The sequence below is a fragment of the Rutidosis leptorrhynchoides genome, chromosome 9 (genome assembly GCF_046630445.1).
Source record: "Rutidosis leptorrhynchoides isolate AG116_Rl617_1_P2 chromosome 9, CSIRO_AGI_Rlap_v1, whole genome shotgun sequence".
In the NCBI taxonomy this organism is placed as follows: Eukaryota; Viridiplantae; Streptophyta; class Magnoliopsida; order Asterales; family Asteraceae; genus Rutidosis; species Rutidosis leptorrhynchoides.
The window spans coordinates 241,440,778-241,454,877 of record NC_092341.1 but is presented as its reverse complement, the minus strand read 5'-3'; positions in this window follow the sequence as shown (position 1 = coordinate 241,454,877).

Here is a 14,100-nt window from a genome sequence, read left to right as displayed (position 1 = left end):
TTCATTACAAATCAAACTCAAACCCTAACTTGAATATCAAATCAAACAATGTAATTCGGAGTTTGAACTTACCAATACCACCAAAATGATGCCGTTGACGAGTAGAGCAACTTTAAAACCCGAGCTTTGGTGAGAATCCAACTCCTTCTTCTCCAAATCAAGCTCTCTCTCACTAAAAGTGGGTTTCTCTCACTAGGGTTTGATGAGAGTGTTTGTGTGGGTGAGAAATGAGCTCCAATGGAGTTCTAGATCAGTTTTGGTGACCCTAAACCGACCCTAAATGAAAAGACCAAAGTACCCCTCATTTAAACCTTTTAAAAAGGCTGAAAATTGCCTCAGCAGCAATCGGCGCGCCCAAAACAGGTTTCAGCAACTTGTTTTGGCCATAACTTTTCGACCGTAACTCCGTTTTCGATGAATCAAATATCGTTGGAAATGTAATAAGATTTCCTTTCCAATGGTAAGGCTTTGAAACATCAACACAAACTTTATTTGGGATTGAAAAGATACGTACACACCTTGTCACTTCAGACAACGTCCAGTTTCCTTTGACGTTCGAGCAAGCAACACGTACACTTCATTCACGCATCGTACACCATAAATACATTATGTACAATAAATATTTGGGTCTTACAACTCTCCCCCACTTAAACTCGATCACGTCCTCGTGATCTTCTCCACTTAACCAATCCGGAACTACTCAACGGCCCTAAATCCTAAGTTCCAATCTGAACTTTCCTAGACAATTCTTCCCAATGAATCACCTTTAACAACTAAAATCGTCACCCGCGATTTATCAAAACCACTATCCGAGCACTAAAACCTGCTCTTTTCCCCATATCGGGAAAAACTCAACCAATCTCGTACCGAGATATCAATTCCTTAGCGTACCTTTACCAAGGACAACGCTAAAAGCGACCATGTCTCAACCTAAAGTCAACAATCCGAACGTTGAGGATCGAACCACATGAATCCTTACGGATTACACTTACCACTAAACATCCTTTGTAGTGCGCAATACAACCAATACTCCACTATCCTAACATCATAAGCAACGGCTAAAACTAAAAGCGCCCAAAACGACTATGGCAACGCTAATCCTAAGGCGTATAAAATCGACTATTGTCACACCCGTAACAACAGGTGAGCGAATCACGGCTATCGCATCACTAATCACACAACACGGTCCTCACGATCCCACCATCGGTGTATAAAAACAAACCGATAGATCACACCACAACATGGCCGAAACAACCCGAGCCTAAACACATATGGAGGATGGTCGAAACAACCCGAACCTTAGTGATTTCGCACAACCCGAAATTCACCAACCCAATCTATATATCCCACAACGAAATGACCGCACAACCCGAGTCATCGTGAATATGCGCAAACCGATATTCACTACCTCCGCCACATAGTATAACCGAGGATGGCCGTACAACCCGAGCCTTAGTGAATCTGAACTACCCGACATTCACTACCTCAAACTATGAGTCCAACCAACAGGGACAATCGTACTACCCGAAATATTGTGAATACGAACAACTCGATATTCACGTCCCACAACACAACTCATGAATGGTACTCCCATTCTAATAACGTTATACCATACCGATATAACACTAAACCCATGATGAAGTCAGCGGACCCTGAAAGGTCATGCTCCACCAATCAACAATACCATGATGAAGTCAGCGGACCCTGAAGGTCATACTTCATCAATCACCAATACCATGATGAAGTCAGCGGACCGCGAAGGTCATGCTTCATCAATCAATGCCCTTTTGGCCTCGAACGACGAGTAGCGTAACATCGCGCTCTGCTACGCCATAGTGAATCCTAACGGATACCACTAACCATTCACACAATCGAGCAAGAACCACCTATATCGAACATAGGCATAAAACAATAATTCTCCAAAAGAGAACCCGACTCACACACATCCCTTAATCGAGGGATATCACCTTGCTCACCAACCACGTCCATTATCTCTCAACGAGGTTTACCATCTTACCACCTCGATGATAATTTACAAATCCAAAATCATAAGTACAATTTAACCATATTTGTACTCTACCACAAATCGACCAAAAACTAGGTCTCGACAAGATTTTCGGATCTACCAAAACATCATCCGAAATCTCACACTAAAACTTCCTCGGGCGAAAGTGTAACTCCCCCACTTGGAACTACGTTCCATAACCACATCTCTTACACCCGCACAATGCTACCAAAGGTAGACTTTACCAATAATTTGGGTTCACACGGCCCATCACCACATCTTGCTCCAACCTTGAGCACACGAAGGATTTTAACCAATTCCTTAAACACTTCGAACGAAAAGTGTACCACAAATTACCCAAACTATACTCTCGCAATCATCCACTTGCTTTAGTTTGTCAAACTTCACCTAGTCACTCATGTACCTAAGGGTTTCACTTCGGTACCCTAAGTACAAAGTAACCGCAACATAATCGGAGTCGAACACCACGCTAGTAGGTATAAAAGAGGCACCTAATGTCGCGTCACGTAGATTCCTTTACCAACATACATCGAGATCCAACACTCGATCTCTCGGGTTTCATCCCACTCGACGAACCTTATGGTTCATCAACTTTAACACGAGAACGACACGCTCTAACATCCGAACACCGAAGCCCACACACATGGCTTGGTAGAAACAATTCCCAATACTTAGGAATGCTTGGTTACACCAAGTCTTACGCCCTTCGCCCGACAATCAAAACGTCACCATAAGGTACTTCCATTAGGAACGTCACCCATAACAACAATATGCACAACACAAGGCATTTAACAACTCAAACTCATCGGCAAAAAATAAATAATCAAAGGACGTATCTATTAAAACGAAACGTACCTCAACGTCTCCTTGCGGCATTCGCCGCCGCCAACTCGGGACAATCCGGCTTGCGATGTCCCTCTTTATGATAATAGTAGCACATTCCGTCATTACTTCTCGGCATTGTGTATTCCCATAACTTGTGGCCCCTAACACCACAATTGAAACATCTAGGCGCATGAGAACTCGTCGAACCTTTCTCCATGTTACCCATACTCGCACTCGCGCCCTTAGTTTTCTTACTTGGAGCACCATAAGAAACAACCCTTCTCTCACTTGAAGGTTCAGCAACCTTCGATCGCGAATAAGACTCGAAACCTCTAGCCAACGCAAATAACTCCGCAAACGATTTCGCTTGACCCCGGCTAATCTTATTCTTCAAGTCATCATTTAAGGACCGATAAAAATCCCCCATCAACAAACGATCATTCCCCAAATACTCCGGGCAAAAACGAGCCTTCGCCATAAAGGTCGTCTTGAGAGTATTCAAATCCATAGATCCTTGTCGCAAATTTTGCAACTCATTACGCAACTCCCACAAATCGGCTGAAGTCCGGAACTCCTCTAAGAATTCCTCCTTAAATTCGTCCCACGATAAGGTCATAAACGTTTCGCCACCGACAAGATCAATCTTACCATCCAACCAATCCCTTGCCCTACCCCGTAACAAACTAGTAGCGAGTCTTGTCCTCTTCTCGGGAGGGCATTCAATAGTACGAAAACACCCTTCGAGATCCGAAATCCAAGTTGTGCTTATCAAAGGATCCGGTTTCCCGTCATACATCGGGGGTTTAGTCCTCATGAAGCTCTTAAGACAACGCTCCATTTCACTACTACCCCGAAATTCGGAATACTTCCTATCCATTTCTTCTCGTAACGCACCCACTTGCTCCGCAACGGCGGCCGTAACTCTAGCGTTAAATTCCACATCGTTCGTCTCAATCCCGTTTCCCGTCGCCATTCTAAGGAATGCAAAGTGATTAGATCACGAACGTATAAAGCACACACACAACACTGCCCCATCTTGCTAAACAGTCGTTGTACATCACTTGCTAGACACGATTTGCACCCGTAATAAGGTTTGCAAGTCCTTATTACGCATACATGCCGTATCATTTCGTTAGTACAACGACCGTCTCGCTCGATGATATATGCAAACGCAAACATAAACAAAACACAACGCAATCACATATTAATAATATCCACATATTAATATAAACGTTAGTCCATCTATAAACAAGGCACTAACTATAACCTATTTCGACCCGTAATCCTACAAGTCCCGCAACAATTAAGCACACACAAAAGTCTAAGTCTAGGCACCTATCTCAAGTCACCTAAATCCCTTAGACCATGCTCTGATACCACTTGTAACAACCCAACCCGTTAACCAGCCAATAACGCGGAATAAAAAAAAAATATTTTGTTGGTACAGCACATGGCGCGGCGCGCCACCTTTCTGCGTGGCGCGCAGAATAGCCTGGACAGGCTGCTGTCCCAAAAAGTCCCAAATGCGAAAATGTTTGATCACTTCCCGTCACATTTAGACCAAACGGTTTTCACAACATATTACAATAGTTAAAATTAACACGTTCCATTAATAAAAAGGGTCTTACGACACCGGGCCCACATATGCCCAAATTAACCCTTTAAGTACAAAGTACGACTTCGACCATATGACTTTTAATACAAAATAAAGCCGAGCATGGCGATTGGGGATACGCTACCCAATCCTAAACGATCCAAAAGCACATCCTCTAAAGCAAACTATGCAAGTCCACTAGTCCCCACACTTACCCGATCCATCGTCTCCATGCAATCTATAAAAATGTAAACAACGAGAGGGTAAGCTAACGCTTAGTGAATGTAAAGATACTATACACATACATATGCATAAAATGGCTACGCATTACCAAGCATCAAAATAGCACATACCGTCTCCGCATGGTAAACAAACTACAAAGAGCACATTACACAAAGTAGCTACACGCTACGTAATCGCCAAGCTAACATCACACAATTAGCTACAACACAACAATAAGTATATACGCGTATATAACAAATATAATCAAACAATAACGATAAGGTTAACCCTTAACCCAAACCACATGAAGGTTGGACGAACTACCCGAGCCTTAGTGAATTCGCACTACCCGAGATTCACTTCCTTCACCACTTCTACAACCGAGGTTGGCCGAACTACCCGAGCCTTAGTGAATTCGCACAACCCGAAATTCACCACCTCATCACCAAGATGACCGAAACAACCCGAGTCATCATGAATCCGCACTAACCGAGATTCATTTCCTCAACAACAAATGCTAGCAACCTATCTCCAAAAAGAGTTATCCAAAACGCTAGCCAATTCACAATACCAAGGGTAAAGACCCACAATGCATAAGCGTATCACATGGACCCGAAGCACAAGGTCCATTCTTCCACACGAACATAGAGTAAACCCGAACAAGGGTCACCCTACACGCATGCACCCATCTTACACATACACATGTGCATAGTAAATTTACACTCACCTTAAACGCCTCGATGAATGCAACCGAATAATCCGCAACACGCCAATGGAATGTACCTATTCCATTACCAACAATTACAACAACACAATTAGGGTTGATTTACAAATCAACCCAAATCGACAACTAGTGCAATTTTGACCCAAATGCACTTCCAAGTACAAACCGCGTCCAAAATTAACCAATAATCACTAACACAAGTGAGAATGGTCCTAATACGCCAATTAAACCCAATCATAGGTGTTAAACACCTAACTTGCCCATAAAGACACTTAAACCCCAATTTTGACCCAAAGGAGTCAACATCGCGCCATTAGCGAGTTTTGACACCAAAACATATTTAACTCGGTTTTATACTTCAACTTAATCCATTTTAAGTTTATAAACCTTATTAAATCGACAATTGGGTCATAATCATCACCAAACCCTAATTTTGACTCTAGTCAAAATTAGTCAACCCAAATTCACCTAAAGTGGTTCCAACACTTCCATAATCACTAAACCTAGTGATTAAACTCAAGATTAAAGCCTAATCAAGGCCAAATCATCAACCAACCCAAAACCCGCCAAGTGACAAGAATAAGTAGTCACCATAAACCCATTTCATCATCTAAGAGGGTTTCATTACAAATCAAACTCAAACCCTAACTTGAATATCAAATCAAATAATGTAATTCGGAGTTTGAACTTACCAATACCACTAAAATGATGCCGTTGACGAGTAGAGCAACTTTAAAAACCGAGCTTTGGTGAGAATCCAACTCCTTCTCCAAATCAAGCTCTCTCTCACTAAAAGTGGGTTTCTCTCACTAGGGTTTGATGAGAGTGTTTGTGTGGGTGAGAAATGAGCTCCAATGGAGTTCTAGATCAGTTTTGGTGACCCTAAACCGACCCTAAATGAAAAGACCAAAGTACCCCTCATTTAAACCTTTTAAAAAGGCTGAAAATTGCCTCAGCAGTAATCGGCGCGCCGCGCCAAAAGGTGGAGCGCCGCTCCAAACAACTGGAAATTGTGGTCGAGCCCAAAACAGGTTTCAGCAACTTGTTTTGGCCATAACTTTTCGACCGTAACTCCGTTTTCGATGAATCAAATATCGTTGGAAACGTAATAAGATTTCCATTCCAATGGTAAGGCTTTGAAACATCAACACAAACTTTATTTGGGGTTGAAAAGATACATACACACCTTGTCACTTCAGACAACGTCCAGTTTCCTTCGACGTTCGAGCAAGCAACACGTACACTTCATACACGCATCGTACACCATAAATACATTATGTACAATAAATATTTGGGTCTTACACATATGCATAATTCCAAGACTGCCGACACTCGTATTGTTATTATATATTTATTATATTTAATTTATATAATTATTTATATATTATATTATATTTACGAGTCTAGTTAATGTGTAAAATTAGTTCCATTGTCTTGGACATTGTCATACGACTAATGTCCCGGTTTCGGTTTCTCGAATGGTTTTTCGTACGCTTAGAAAACTAGCTCTTTATGTTACGCAACGTGTACCTATTATCAATAATTAGACTTAATCATCTATAATCTATATTACCCAAAGTATAATCTCTTCATTTGAGTGCTGTGGTCATTTGCATCTATAAATCAGTGTCTCGTTGTTTAACAAAATATATTATCTTAAATCAAACATTTTATGACTAAGTTGTTATCACTTTGTAATATATATATATATATATATATATATATATATATATATATATATATATATATATATATATATATATATATATATATATATATATATATATATATATATATATATTCGTTTGGAAATATAAATATATATTAGAAATATCTATATAATATTTAGTTTTTCAAAACTAATTATATTTCAAAGTTCCTTTTAAAATCGTTTACAAAATATTATAATACGTAACGTTTATTCTTTAAAATTCAATTTGATGTTATTCATTTATGCGCCAACATTTATTCTAAAAACATATCTAAATATTAATCGAGTCAAATAACCAATGTTACTATCGTTTACTTATCTAATTTGAAAACATATATATTTAATGAACACGTTTTAAATACAAATTGCAAGTTATCTATATTTAACAACCAATATTCCAACTTACGTTTATTTAATCAAGGACATTTTAAATAAACAAGTTCTATTATATCGAAAAGCGTTTTTGTACATTTGAAACTAAATCAAATGATTATTATGTAATTTAGTCTTCCACTAACCTTTATCTAATTCTCGATAATAGAGGCATTTGTTCTTACTCGTAAATCACTTTATCATTTTCCGAATATTGTTAAAATGGAAAGATTTCTCAAATCAAAGTGGACCTTATAACAAAGACCCGTAATCATAATCACAATGTATATGATAATTCAATCATTTGATATTATCTTTTAATTCCGTCGATAATTATATTAAATATATTTTGAAACAAGTACGTTCATGTAAAGTATTATACATCTTATACTTTGTTAATGTTTTCAAGTTATAATATATATATATATATATATATATATATATATATATATATATATATATATATATATATATATATATATATATATATATATATATATATATATATACATATATAATTATATCCATTTATATAATGGTTCGTGAATCATCGGAACTTGGTCGAGGTTAAATGAATGTATGAACACAGTTTAAAATTCTTGAGATTTAACTTAACAAACTTTCCTTATCGTTTCGAAAACATATAAAGATTAAAGTTTAAATTTGGTTGGAAATTTCCAGGTTGTCACATATTACACACCCAAGCCCAATAAATAATTTACCTACAGAAAAAGGCCCAACTCCTTTTATTCTCCCAACCTAATCAAAAGACAATTCCCAAAGCCCAACAAATGATGACCCACTTAGACTAGAAAATCCCTGCTTCAAAATGGACTTATCTAGCCCAAACACTCAAGTACCATAAACAGATCCTTTTGTTTTCCTCTCCAAACCTGCTAAACAGATTAGTAAACATATACCCCCCAAACATCATATGACTGCTACAGACTGGAACCATTCGAACAAATCCCCCCAAGTTGCAAATAAGAAGAGGAAGAAATCCCATGATAATTCTACCTCTATAAACTTCTCTGTTGTCAATTGGTCAAATCAAAGAAAGTGGAATGCATCCTCAAAAATCCTAAACGTAAAAGCAAAAGCTAGATTATTCCCTAAAAACTCTCAATCAAAAAAACTACCAATCGTTCAAACTCGACAAATAACAAAACGAGAGGATCACACTCATTATCAGACATGTCCCTTAACCATGATGAAGTTAGCTAGATCATGAGGCTAAAGAAGAAATCAGACACTGAGTCATCTTAATCCGGTATCTCATGTGAATTCTAAAATTGTTTACAATGAAGATACTATCTCTTAATATTAGAGGTTTAGGGATTGAAGATAAAAATAAAAGAAATTGGTTTTGAAAACTTTGCAACAAAGAAAAACCAAATATCATTGCGATACAGGAAACCAAATGCAGAAGTTTTCCCGAAAACTGGATTGAAAAAATATGGGAAAATAATGGACACAAATTCGCAGTTAAAAAGTCCAAGAGAAATTCGGGCGGTATATTAATGGTTTGGGACACAAATATTTTTACTGCTAACCATTTTGTTGAACGTGAATCCTTTATCGCGATAAAAGGAAAGTGGAAAAGTGCAGGTACCGACTTGATCCTAATTAATATTTATGGTCCATACACCGACGAAGGAAATAAGAGGATGTGGAATGAACTAAATGAAATCATGAATGATGATAATGAAATGTGGATCTTATTGGGAGATTTCAACGAGGTGAGATTCATTTCGGAAAGAAAAAATACAGAGTTTATTGAAAGTAGAGCCGCAATGTTCAATGACTTCATCAAAAAGAATGATCTCATTGATATTCCAGTTGGTGGCCGACTTTACACAAGAATAAGTGACAATGGTTTAAAATTCAGCAAAATAGATAGATTTTTGATCTCCGAGAATTGCTTGCAACACTGGCCGAATCTTCGTGCCCTGATACTTGATAAAAACCACACAGACCATTGTCCGATCATTCTGAAAGATTGTAATGTAGATTTCGGTCCCAAACCCGTAAAAGTATTTGACGAATGGCTCAAGTACAATGAAGCGCCCGATATAATCAAGTAGGCATGGGAAATCAAGGTAAACAGCTTCAAGCTGGATTGCATTTGTCGTGACAAGTTGAAAAATGTGAAACAAGAACTAAAAAAATGATTCTCCACTTCACAATGCATTTTAAAAGCCGAAATCGATGAACTAACAAAAGCTGTCAACGAATGGGAGGTTAAAGCCGAGACATCAAACCCGGATGAAAACTCTAGACAAAAGTGGATAAATAACCGCGAAACACTTATGCCTAAAGAAAGATCACAAAGTGAGATGCTAAAACAAAAATCTAGATTCAAGTGGGCTCTAGAAGGAGATGAAAACTCATATGGCAAATAGTCTGGAAGAAATGTTCAATGAGTAGGAAACCTTGGAGGCCATCAAAAGTTGCGACAAAAACAAGGCCCCCAGGCCTGACGGTTTCAACATTTTATTCTATTCTAAATAATGGGATATTATAAAAGTTGAACTCCTAAATGCTTTGAATTGGTTCTGGGAATCAGGTAACATCTCCAACGGGTGTAATGCTTCCTTCATCACCCTAATCCCCAAGGTAAACGACCCCCTAAACTTTTATCATTACCGACCCATTAGTCTAATAGGGAGTTATTATAAATTCCTCTCGAAAATCCTTGCAAATAAAAATCAAAAAATAATTCCTAGGCTAATCGGGCAAGAACAAAGCGCTTTAATACGGGATAAAAACATACTTGATGGGGTTCTTATTGCACTTGAAACGCTTGATGAACTAAAGTTAAAAAAACAAAAAAAGTTTCATCTTTAAAGTCGATTTCAAAAAAGCGTTTGATTGTATTGATTGGGATTTTCTTTTCGACATCATGTGTTTCATGGGTTTTGGGGACAAATGGGTAAAATGGATTCTTTCTTGTTTAAACTCGACCTCAATATCCGTTCTCGTAAATCGATCTCCTACCGACCAATTTTTTCCCAAAAGAGGAGTTAGACAATGTGACCCACTATCCCCGTTCCTTTTCATTATTGCAAGTGAGGGATTAAACTATCTCCTAAATGTGGCCATTAAAGAAAAATTAACAAAATAGGTAGAAGTGGGTAATGACAAAGTGGTCGTGTCTCATCTTCAATATGCGGACGACACGATCATTTTTGGAAATTGGAACAAAATGGAAGTGAGAAATGTCTTAAAAATTCTTAAATTTTTTGAAGATCTCTCGGGACTCAAAATAAATTTACTCAAAAGCTGTGTTTTCGGTATCGGGACGTCAAAAAATGAATTGAACTTATTAGCAACTTGGTTCGGGTGTAAAGAGGGTTCTTTCCCTTTTAATTATCTTGGCCTACCGATTGGATCAAACCTAAAACTTCACCGAAATTGGCATCCCATTTTTGAAAAATTTAAAAAACGAGTAGCAAATTGGAAAGCCAAAACAATTTCGTTTGGAAGAAGACTTACTTTAATCAAATCGGTATTGAGTAGTCTCCCTCTATACTATTTCTCTCTTTTCAAAGTTCCAGTTTGTGTTATTAATGAGAACTTGAAAGTATGCATCAGGAAATTTTTTTGAGGCGGTTGCTCGGACAACAAGAAAATGGCTTGGGTAAAATGGTCACAAATACTTTTTGTAGTGACCCGAACTTTTCCATGTTTATATATATATTAATTGAGATTGATATTTACATGACTAAATGTTTCCAACATGTTAAGCAATCAAACTTGTTAAGACTTGATTAAATGAAATAAGTTTCATATAGACAATTGATCACCCAAGTTGACCGGCGATTCACGAACGTTACAAATTTGTAAAAACTACATGTTGTGGTATATATAGACATATATATATATGGTTGACATGAGATTATGATGAGTAAGTATCTCACTAAGTATATTAACAATGTGTGATATACATAAGAAATGAGATTACTAAGTTAAGAAACTCGAAATGATATATATAACGATTATCGTTATGATAACGTCTACTAAATACATATGTATCATATTAAGATATTGATACACTATATTTAACATGATAAAATGATATTTAAATATATCATTAAGTGTGTTAACAATGAACTACATATGTAAAAACAAGACTACTAACTCAAGAATTACGAAACGAGACTTATATGTAACGATTATCGTTGTAACGATATTTTAATGTATATATCATATTAAGAGATATTCATACATCATAATATCATGATAATATAATAATTTAACATCTCATTTGATATAATAAACATTGGGTTAACAACATTAATTGATATCGTTAACTTAAAGGTTTCAAAACAACACTTACATGTAATGACTAACGAAGACTTAACGACTCCATTAGAATGTATATACATGTAGTGTTTTAATATGTATTCATACACTTTTTAAAGACTTCAAGACACATATCAAAGTACTTCTACTTACCAAAAATGCTTACAATTACATCCTCGTTCAGTTTCATCAACAATTCTACTCGTATGCACCCGTATTCGTACTCGTACAATACACAGCTTTTAGATGTATGTACTATTGGTATATACACTCCAATGATAAGATCTTAGCAGCCCATGTGAGTCACCTAACACATGTGGGAACCATCATTTGGCAACTAGCATGAAATATCTCATAAAATTACAAAAATATTAGTAATCATTCATGACTTATTTACATGAAAACAAAATTACATATCCTTTATATCTAATCCATATACCAATGACCAAAAACACCTACAAACACTTTCATTCTTCAATTTTCTTTATCTAATTGATCTCTCTCAAGTTCCATCTTCAAGTTCTAAGTGTTCTTCATAAATTCCATAAGTATAGTTTCATAAAATCAAGAATACTTCCAAGTTTGCAAGTCTACTTCCAAGCTTTCTAATCCATTCCTAGTAATCATCTAAGATCAAGGAACCTTTGTTATTTACAGTAGGTTATCTTTCTAATTCAAGGTAATATTCATATTCAAACTTTGATTCAATTTCTACAACTATAACAATCTTCTTTCGAGTGAAAATCTTACTTGAACTGTTTTCGTGTCATGATTCTGCTTCAAGAACTTTCAAGCCATCCAAGAATCTTTTGAAGTAAGATCCATTTTTCTCATTTCCAGTAGTTTTATCCAGAAAACTTAAGGTAGTAATGATGTTCATAACATCATTCAATTTATACATATAAAGCTATCTTATTCGAAGGTTTAAACTTGTAATCACTAGAACATAGTTTAGTTAATTCTAAACTTGTTCGCAAACAAAAGTTAATCCTTCTAACTTGACTTTTAAAATCAACTAAACACATGTTCTATATCTATATGATATGCTAACTTAATAATTTAAAACTGGAAACACGATGAACACCATAAAATCGGATATACGCTGTCGTAGTGAAACCGGGGGCTGTTTTGGTTTGGATAATTAAAAACTATGATAAACTTTGATTTAAAAGTTGTTCTTCTGGGAAAATGATTTTTCATATGAACATGAAACTATATCTAAAAATCTTGGTTAAACTCAAAGTGAAAGTATGTTTTTCAAAATGGTCATCAAGATGTCGATCTTTCGACGGAAATGACTACCTCTTTAGTAATTGACATGTAACTTAAATTTCTGACTATAAACCTATAGTTTTTCTGTTTGGATTCTTAAATTAGAGTTCAATATAAAACCATAGCAATTTGATTCACTCAAAACGGATTTAAAATGAAGAAGTTATGGGTAAAACAAGATTGGATATTTTTGATCTTTTTAGCTACGTGAAATGTTTAACAATTCTATACAAATCATATCCTAGCTAACTTATATTGTATTATATATGTATTCTAATATATTATGTAATCTTGGGATACCATAGACACGTATGCAAATGTTTTGACATATCATATCGACCCATGTATATATATTATTTGGAACAACCATAGACACTCTATATGCAGTAATGTTGGAGTTAGCTATACATGGTTGAGGTTGATTCCAAATATATATATACTTTGAGTTGTGAGCTAGCCTGAGACGTGTATACGCTAGGTTGTGTATTGATTCAAGATAATATATATCGATTTATTTCTATACATCTAACTGTGGACAACTAGTTGTAGGTTACTAACGAGGACAGCTGACTTAATACACTCAAATCTTTAAAACATAATAAAAAATGGTTGTAATTATATTTTGATCATACTTTGATATATATGTACATATTTGTATAGGTTCGTGAATCGATCCGTGGCCAAGTCTTATTTCCGAGGAAGGAAATATATGTGAAAGTGAATTATAGTCCCACTTTTAAATTCTAATATTTTTGGGATGAGAATACATGCAGGTTTTATAAATGATTTACAAAATAGACACAAGTACGTGAAACTACATTCTATGGTTGAATTATCGAAATTGAATATGCCCCTTTTTATTAAGTCTGGTAATCTAAGAATTAGGGAACAGACACCTTAATTGACGCGAATCCTAAAGATAGATCTATTGGGCCTAACAAACCCCATCCAAAGTACCAGATGCTTTAGTACTTCGAAATTTATATCATATCCGAAGGGTGTCCCGGAATGATGGGGATATTCTTATATATGCATCTTGTTAATGTCGG